A 9,262-nucleotide genomic window follows, 5' to 3' on the forward strand; every position below is an offset into this window, starting at 1 on the left:
GTCTGCGCGGCGGGCGGTGGGTGCTCGGTGGGTGGTGTGCAAGGTGCTCGGTGCAAGGTGCGCGGCGAGCGGTGCACGGTGCAGAGCGGACAGCGCGCGGAGCGGCGTGGGATGCTCGGTGCTCAGTGCGCGGGGGACGCAGGCTGCACGGCGCGCGGAGCGGTGCAGGGCGCGCGGAGCGATGCAGGCTGCATACTGTGCAGCGCACGGTGTGCGGAGGCTAGCGCTTGGTGCGCAGCGGGCGGTGCACAGTACACAGTGCAGGGTGCACAGCGTGTGGTGCAGGGTGCTCCATGTACCTTTTTTCCCCCTCTTTCCTGCCTTCCGGCACGCTCCCCTCACCCCCGGTCTCCCTGGCACCCCTCTGAGAGCCGAGCACCGGGCTGTGCCCTCCATCAACCGCACATCGCCGTACGGGACGGTAGTGCGGAGGGCAGGCTCGGGCACACCGCCTGTCAGGAGGCACCCACGGGCCGGGGCTGTCCGTCCGTCCGTCCAGGCACCCGGAGCTGAGCCCGGGGGTCGGGGCTGCTCTCTGCTGGGGCGAGCGTGGCTGCCTGTGTCGCAGTGGCCTGGGCAAGCAAGCGCTGGGTGAGATGCTGCACCCGCGGGTCTCGCTTGGTGTTAGCCTCAATTTTGGGGACAAAAGTTTGGCAGCAGCTGAGGTCTGGACAGCTGCAGCTTCTGCTGAGTGGTCGCAGGGTGCGGGTCCCTTGGCAGGGGGGTTGCAGACAGGCTCCCGAGCAGCTGTGTTGGTGCCTCGCAGCCCACGCAAAACATGGATGCTCTCCCTGCTCTGCCTGTCTGTCACGGGGCTGCTGCCCTGCAGTGCTGCATGGTAGGGATGCGAGAGCCACGCTATTTCCATAGCAAGCTCAAGTTCCTTGGGACTCGTGGCCGGAGTCACAGTCCCTGGTGCTGCTGGCAGCACGTTCCCACTGCCAGCAGTGTGAGCTGGGCCGCGATCTTCCATGGGAAGGGTATGGTTTGCATTGCATGGGCCTTTGTTCTGTCCCTCGCTGTGTTTGTTTGCATGCTCAGTCTTTGTCCAAAAAAAAATCTCACAGCTTGAAACCCCTTCACACATTTTCCTCTGCGAGTCAGAGCCCGGCCCCACCAGCTGCTTGTACTTAATATCTGGGCGGTGAGTCTCCCCTTTGCACAGCTGTGCTGCTCTTTCATGCTCGGGTACTGAGCAAGGGCGAGTAGAGAGATTAAAATGATTTCTGCTAACAGGTTTCCAAATTTGACGTTGCTTTTCTGGGAATACTGCAGCGTGCTCGTGGGGAGCTTGTCAAGTGCCAACGCAGGTTCAAATGTTTCCTCCAAGCGTGCCTGACTGCAGCTTGTGCTCGGTGGCTACCTGCATGTGGCACCCGGCAGGAACAGACATGCTGTGCTGCCCACAGAGAGAGCCAAGGGTCTGCAGGGTGCTCACGGAGGGGAGGTGGCCCCTGAAATTGGGGGATGATTCCCAGCACTGACCTTCGTAACCGCCCCATGGTCTGCGTGTGAACCTGCGGGGGTGGAGTCTGAGGAAGGGGCTGGTGGATCTTGCTGGTGCATCGATGAACGCCATTCCAGCAGCCTGGTGTTTTGGTGCAGAGCGCTGAGCTTTCTCCATTCCTGCGAGTTGCTTCTGTGCCTGTGTGTGCGCTTGGGGGGCAGTGCTGCTCTCCGGGGGAGCAGCAGCTGGCTGCTGCCCGCAGCTCCGCGTTTCCCTGAAGACCGGAGCGTTGCTGCTAGAACCTGCCCATGAGAGCCGTTTTCCATGCCTCGATGTTTGGTGGCACGTCAGCTGAGATGGGGCAGCCACCACCGTGCTCTGGGCCCCCCTCTGCCGAGCTGAAAGCCCCTCGCCTGGGGCGAGCAGCAGCATGTCCCACAGCAGCGGCTGAGCCATGCATGGTGCTGCGCGGGTCCTTCCTGGCATCACCCGGAGCCGGTGCTGCAGCTGGCATCGGGGGGCATTGCTGCAGGGGGATACCGGCAGAATCATGCCCTCCACACTGGCACTGGTGAGATGTCCCAGGCTGGGGACACGGAGGCGGGAGCTGCCATGGGTCTCTCTGGGATGTGGTTCTCTGGTGGGCTCACCAGGACGGGCAGGCTCGTGCTGCTGCTGTTCTCTGCCTGTAGGTTTTAAAAACTGTATTAGTAATTTCTGTCGCTATTTTAGGAAGATACTTCCAAAAGCAGTTTGCATTACAGATACGCTGAGCCTTCAGGGGATGTGCAGGATGGCAGGAGTGCTATAAAATGCAGTGACTTGTTGAGAACATTTTTGGAGAGAGAAAACAAACACCCAGCAGGTGGTTTCATTTGGCACCATACGATGCGTCTTCTGATGAATTTGTGATGTGTTTAGGAAGCCTCAGTCTCATGCCTCAGCAGAGCGTGTTTCACTTCGGATTTCGCAGCCCTCCGAGCATAGACAGCGAGCGTGCAGGCCGGCAGGAGAAGCTTGCTGTGTTGTCATCTGCCTGCTTTGTCGCATACCATTTTGCAAGCCTTTAGTCTGTGCAGTCCTCCTAAGCCCATGTCTGCCTCCGGTATCGCAGGGATTCTCCTCTAAAAAATCCTATCTAAAGGTGAACGATGCTTTTTTCCCCCCTTTTCATCCCCAGTCCATCCTTTTGTGCTGGCCTCACAGTGCGGGTGCAGGCAGGAGCGCAGGCTGCGTGATGCTGCCTGGGCCTGGCCCTGCCCGTAGGAGCCATGCAGCGTGTGGGAGGTCCCGCCAAGGAGCCGCCCCGAGCCCCTCTCCCCCTCTCAGGGTCTGCAAACAAGAACCACTGATAGCAGCAGATGGTTGCTCAATCCGCAGCGCTCGGAAGTTAAGCAAGCGGCTGGTTCCCATTGCACGTTCCCGGGCGAGTGAGCCCAAACTGAGACCGGGGAATCCACAAGTAGCTGTGGTGTCGAGAGGTGGGAATCTGCAAGTAGCTGTGGTGTCGAGACGCTTCTCCATGGAGAAATGACCTCCGGCTCGTCAGCTCCGGAGCCGCTGCAATCGCAGACTGCTGTAGTGGGGCAGGGAGAAGCAGCTGGTTTTTTTCCAGTGCTCCTGTTCCTGCTCGGTGCTGGGGGTGGATCCTGCGTCTTGAGCGACTGTTTCTGGCAGTGGCTGTGCCCAGACACGCTGTAAGGGGGGTGGGAGAGCACCCGGCCCCCCCCGCTCCCCCGGGCAGCTGTGCTCACAGCTGGCTGCAGGCCAGCGCGGCTGGGCGGCATGCAGAGGAAGGACGACATGCAGAGGAAGGACAGCATGCAGAGACAGCCCTCGGTGGCCCAGCATTTGCAGATGTAAATGGCAGCAGAGGACCCAGGGCTCACAGCTGGGCTTCTGAAGGCAGGAACCGAGCCGTGAAGCACTCGGATGTGCTGTTCAGGGTAATTTGTCTTACGGGTCAGCCACGCCGCGCACGGAGCAGCATGTCTCGGAAGGACCCGCTTCCGTTTCTTCCATCCATGGTTTCACAAGAAGAGCTTCTCCCGTGCCGGGGCTTGGTGGAAAGTCGTTGCACATCCTCGCTGGGGGCTGTGCAGGCACACGGGCTTTGCGCCATATCGAGTGGGAGGCCACGTATTCACACATTGCTGAAGTCGGTGCTGGGCAGTGCTCTGTGCCCTTCCCAAAATCACTGGCTTTGTGAAAATGCCAAATGCTTGCCCTTGTGGCAGGCGGCACACCAAGCCCAGCTGGGCCACGGTGGAGATCCTGGGGCTGGTCTGTGCTCAGGACCGTGTAGCCGCAGGGCTGCTCCGCACCGGCAGCCGCAGGAAACGGGGCAGGGAAGAGCAGAGAGGGGCTGCGGGGAGGTGGGGTACAGCAGCGTTTCTTCCTCACCTCACTGTCCAAGGGGTATGCAGCGTGCCCCTCTGCCCACGTTACCCTCTCCTCAGTCAGTGCCTTCAGCTCTGGAGACGCCTGGTGTTGCTGCACTGGGAAATAAAATATTTTGATTTTGTTTCTTAAGCAAATTTGAGGTTTTGGGGTTTCTCTTGCAGAAACAACCTTTTATTTGCAAATCCTGATCTTTGTGTGTGCAAGAATGGAGCTTGTTGAGACTTACGATTTGGCGTGTGGATTTGGAAAATATTTTTTTGAAGATACTTAATATTTTTTCTAGCAGTTCCTCTGACTTCTTTTTCTCCCTGTTGTATGGCAGGCTCTGACCACCCACATCTGTATGGGGAATCTTTGTTCGGTTTCGGGAGGGAAGAATCACGTTTGCACCGAGTGCAGTGAGTTAACGTGGAGGCTGCAAACTCCAGCTCCCCTTGCTGTGCGGTGCTCCCTGTGCCCCTCTCCAGCTTGCTGCAGGGATCCATGCAGTCCCCAGGAGTGGGAGTTCCTGGGACCTTCCCTGGATGGGGGCTGGGAGCTGGAGGGGCCCCGGATGGAGGTGCAGGGAGGAGGAGAGGAACGCCTCCGTGCTTCCCGAGAGCCCCCACGGACAGCTCTGCGGGGGGAGTGGGGCGATGGGAGCATGTCTGTCTGTCTGTCACCGTTCGTGCAGGTCCTGCAGCGGCACCCGCGCTGGCTTTGCCTTTGTCCCCCTGAGGCAGCAACTGCAGAGTAATTAAGAAAAGGTAAAGCTCTGTGAATTGGCGCTGTGGGTTGATTAAAAGTCAGAAGTGCAGAGCTCCTGTCCTGTTTCAGCACAAGCGCATCCGAAACGGAGACTGAGCCGATCTGCCGGGTGGCCCCATCCGTTGCTGGGGGGTCACGGACACCCCTCCTGCCCCGGCTCCTGTCCCTCGCAGCCTGCAGCATGGGGCGGCGGGTGCGTCTCCCTTCCCTGCCTGTACCCCCTCGCTCTGGCTCGGTCCTTCCAGCGGCAGCTGTGCCTCTCAACCCTGCTCCTTGAGCCAAGAGGGGGACGTGGCGAGCCCCTTCCCTCCTAGCTTTGCTGCAGCTTTGCTGGGGTGTGGTGGGAACAGTGCCAGGTCGCTGGGGTGGGTGCCTCCATCGCCGCCTTCTGCCAGCAGCTTTCACTTCAGGCGTTTCATAATTAATAAGCCAGTTTGAGAGAAAGGCTGTTGCCTTACGGAGAGGTTTGCAGAAGTGGGTACTGTGGTTTCCATCATCGGACGATAAAATGCCATTGCTGTGCTTGGAACGAGAGGCAGGCAGAGTGAAGATGCTGTAAATTGGTGGGATTTTTATTATTTTGGGAACATTGTAGCATTGAGCAGGATAATAAAATGTTTTTCTAATCATAACAGCCTCGAGGCGATAAACAAACAGTACATTTGTGATGTGAAATGTCTGTCGATTCTTTGTTGATGTGATTTAGAGCCTGTTAAAGCAGGCTGGCGCACTGTGCATGCATCCCGGCCAGGCTCTCCTGGGATTGTGTGCTGGGGTGCTCGGCTGGGAATGCGCTGCGTGGCTCGGGGCTTCCACCTCGCAGGCTTTTCTGAGTGAGAAAGCCAGTTTTTAAAGCCGGTGTGTGCTGCCTTAATCCTTGGGGCATCAGATTCTGCTAGTTTATTTTTCTAGGTACTCAGCCGTGAGAATAAATTCTCCCGTGTGTCCCCCCCCGGAGGAGGGCTTTGTGCTTTGGGAGAGAAACGGTCTTTTGTGAAACCCCCTTGTCCCTGCAGGGGCAAGCCAGCGACCTCCAGGCTGCAGGAACACGGTAGTTGTGGTGGTGCTGGGGAGCGGGAGCTGCACTGCGGTGGCGGGCTGTGCCACCGGACCCTTGCGCCCAGCTGCTGGGGTGGCCTCAGCATCTGAGCAGAGCTGCCAGAGCGACGGCGAGCGCCTTTCGCAGTGGAAGGCGAAGAGGGAACGTTCGGGAGCTGGCGTCGTTGCAGGGACTCTGGCTGGCGCATCGTGTTGAGTGCGTTCAACTGAAAGGAAATGGGGCAGGACCTGTAAGCGCAGCAGCGCTGGCTTGCCCTGCGGCTGTTGTGGAGGTGAGCTGAGCCGGCTGGGTGCTAAGATGCAAGCTTAAACACCGTCCTTGTGGTTTGGGTGGTAAGATGTGTGCTTAAACACCCATTCTTGCAGTCTTTTGACTATGTCTTCCAGTTTTACTTGGGATGATGTCAGCGGTGCAAATGCAAACCATAGTGCTGTTTGTCCTATTTGGGGATTTTCAAAGGGACGCATAACCCTGAAGTGCTCTAAAATCCATGTATTTTTATTGGGATTGTTTTCTGATTCCTGTAGATACATCTGGGTTTGTGGCCTGCAGTGCATCTCTAGCTTTAATAAGCAAAAACTGTTCTGCTGTCGATGTTGCTGTTCTCGCCACTTGGTGGCCTGAAAGCAACTTCTTTTTTTTTTTTTTTTTTTTTTTTTTTTTTTTTTTTTTGAGTGCTGTAGGTGCCAGCTACAGCTTAAGTTAACCCACATAAAAGTGGGTTCTTCTCACACCGCCCGGAGCCTCAGGCCGTTGCTCACCTCCAGCAGAGGTTTGTACAAACCTCCTGTTCTGCTGCGAGCGGCTGCAGTATCGATTTGGGGTGGGCAGCAAACCACAGTGTAGGCTGGACTCTGCTCCTGCAGGCTGGCCATCCCTGTGGAGATCGATCCTTGCTGTGCTGGGGGTGGAAGAGCATGAGCTGCGAGTTGTGCAACAGGGCTGACGCTGCACTTGGGTGACCCTCAGCCTCTGCCGTCACCTTGGCTGCCTCTCTGGGCACGCAGCAGCAAGCAGAGATCGGTGCTTGCTCCATGCTTGCTGTTTTCCAGGGCTGCCTATCGATCTCTTGGTGAATGTTTTAAAATTTGTTGATCAGCTTTCTCTCGGGCTGCTTTGAAACTGAGATGGAGAAACACCCCGTGCGTCTGCATGCCAGCAGCCCATCCCTTCCCGCTCCTCGCCCTAAGCCCCCGTTGGCTCTTCCCGGCTTTCCTCTCCCGGGGCTCGTTTGACCCCTTTCCTGTTTGCTGCTGCCTCCTCAGGACGTGAGCATCTCTGTCCTGCTAAGGGAGATGCCTTGGAGTCGTCGGGTGTTTTGAAACGCACGTTACGAGTTGCCGCCAGGAGAGACCGGGAGAAGCATGCCTGCCTTCAGCGCTGACAGCGCTCTGGGCGCGTCAGTTGTCTGAGCTCAGGTTGGGATGGCAGCAGTCGCCTTCAGGCAAGCTGTGTTTATTTTTGTGTTGCATGCCACGTGTGAATTAACTGGAGACTCTCAATTAAGTAATTAAATTTTGCTGATTTGTAAAGATGCGAGTTAGCTGTATTAGGATATTTCTTGCTGACCACAGCTTCTGCTGCTGTTTCGCCACAAAGACGTCTGCAGTTCCTCACCCTTTTATTAAGTACCAATCATTTGAGCTAAAATTTTCCAGGCCACACCTATGTCTTTTGGGGAAGCTGCAGTTAATAGCAATCAGTTCTGGGAATGGTTTAAAGAAAAATGCATTTTTTGATGACACTGAGCTTCTCGTAAAAACTGGTTTTGTTGTTTTTTTGTAACACTTTGCTGCTTTAAAAAATGGACTTGAGACTTGCTTCATCACTACAGATGGTGCATGGCTCCCTTGCTCCGGCGGCCCCGGCTGCACCGACACCGCGCTGTGCCGGCGCGCGGGGCTGCTCTCCGGCAGTGGTGGTGGTTTAGCCGTTTCACAGCAGCAGGTGAAGGAGGACGTGGAGGCTGCAGTCGGTTGGTGCTCGCTGTTGGTGCTCGCTTGGCTGCGGTGTCTGCCCGGCCGGTGCAGCAGCTGCGTGGTGGCACGCTGCACGGCCCCACGCTGCGGTGGGAGGCGTCAGGAAGGAAGTCTGCAAGCGTGTGTGTGTCTGTGTGTCTGTCTGTGTGTGAACGGGCAAGAGCTGGAGCTGTTTCCGGAGCATGGTGTCTCGGGGCTGGGCTGCTAAACCACCGCCGCTCCGTGCACCAGATCATTCGTGGCACTGCAGAAGCACAACCAGGGATGCAGCTGCTGCTCCGCGGACCTGCAGCCTTGTCCGGACCTGAAATCCCATGGTCGATGGAGGCCAGGCCAGGGTCGAGCAGAAAGCCTTGCAGGGAAGGAGGGCGATGCGTGCACTGCGGATAAGCTCTTGCAAAGTTCGTGCTGGGTGGAGTTTCCCTCTAGTTTCTAATCAGTGCTAAAGTGGAGGGGCTGCGTGACGTTCAATGGCAGCTGGGCAGGAGAGGAGACTCTTGGGTGGCTGGAATAACAATTAGTGTCCGTACTTGAAATGTTCTCAAAAACATCCTCTGAGGCTGGGACGCCGTCATACATCAAGGGGGAGCTGACTGTGGGAAGGGCCCGACTGCAGCGGCCCCACGACGAGCCCGTGGTCCCGTGCGCGCACTTTGAGCCTCGGAGCGGAGTGCCATCCTGCCTGCCCACCAGGTCCTGGCCCCTCAGGGTGCTCCGCTGCAGCACGGCCCCCTGCATGGTGGCTTTGCTTGGAAAGCTGCAGCCCTGCTGGGATGGGTCCTCCCCTGCTGCTGTCCTCCCGTGCCTGGAGGAGGGTGTCCTGCAGGGACACAGCTGCCATACTGCTGGTGGGACGCGGGCAGGACCCCTGCACAGGCGTGCTGTCACTGGGATGCTCTGCGCTTGCAGGACAGCTTCAGCCAAGGCAGTGCAGGCAGCTGCTGGGCTCCCCAGGATGGGTGCAGTCCTCGTGGGTGCAGGTGTCGTGTCCATGTGGGAAACCTGGCATTTGGGCTGACGTGTGGGTTTCGGTTCCCTACCTGGTGGGGTTTGCATGCTGCAAGGGGCCAGCCTGCTGCCTCAGCGGGCGATGAGGCTGGAGAGAGATTTGTTCCTTGGACTGGAGCCGGGGAGATCCTGGCAGCGTGGGCAGCTCCTAGTGCAGAGGTTGGCATCCCCATGACCCTGCCTGGAGGCACGAGCGTGACCTGCCAGACCTGGGGAGTCCTCCGGGCCCCGTCTCCTTTTGCTGTTAGTGGTTTGGGGACTCTGACTATAGTCTGACTTGTGCCTGATTTCAGCATTTGTACCAAAGCCTGCGGCAGGCAAGTCTGGAACTGCTTCCTCTGGGATGGACTGTTGTGCCGGTCGCTTGTGTGCAATGGAAGCGTGCCATGTTTGGACTGTTGTCCCCCAGGTTTTAAACATCCCAGCTGCTCCTGTCCCCCTGAGGCTTCTCCCTTCCAGGAGGCTTCATTTCCTAAAAGAGCAGCCGCCTTCCTGCTTCCCTTGGTTTCTCCTTCTGGGTCAGCCCTGCGAAGGCCGCCGTGGTGGAGCGGTGCCGGTGCCTGAGGGCAGATGGCCAAGTCGCAGGCATGCCGCGTCTGGCTGCCGGCACTGTCTGTG

Source organism: Aptenodytes forsteri, unplaced genomic scaffold (assembly GCF_000699145.1).
Source record: "Aptenodytes forsteri isolate BGI_AS27 unplaced genomic scaffold, ASM69914v1 Scaffold550, whole genome shotgun sequence".
Taxonomy (NCBI): Eukaryota; Metazoa; Chordata; class Aves; order Sphenisciformes; family Spheniscidae; genus Aptenodytes; species Aptenodytes forsteri.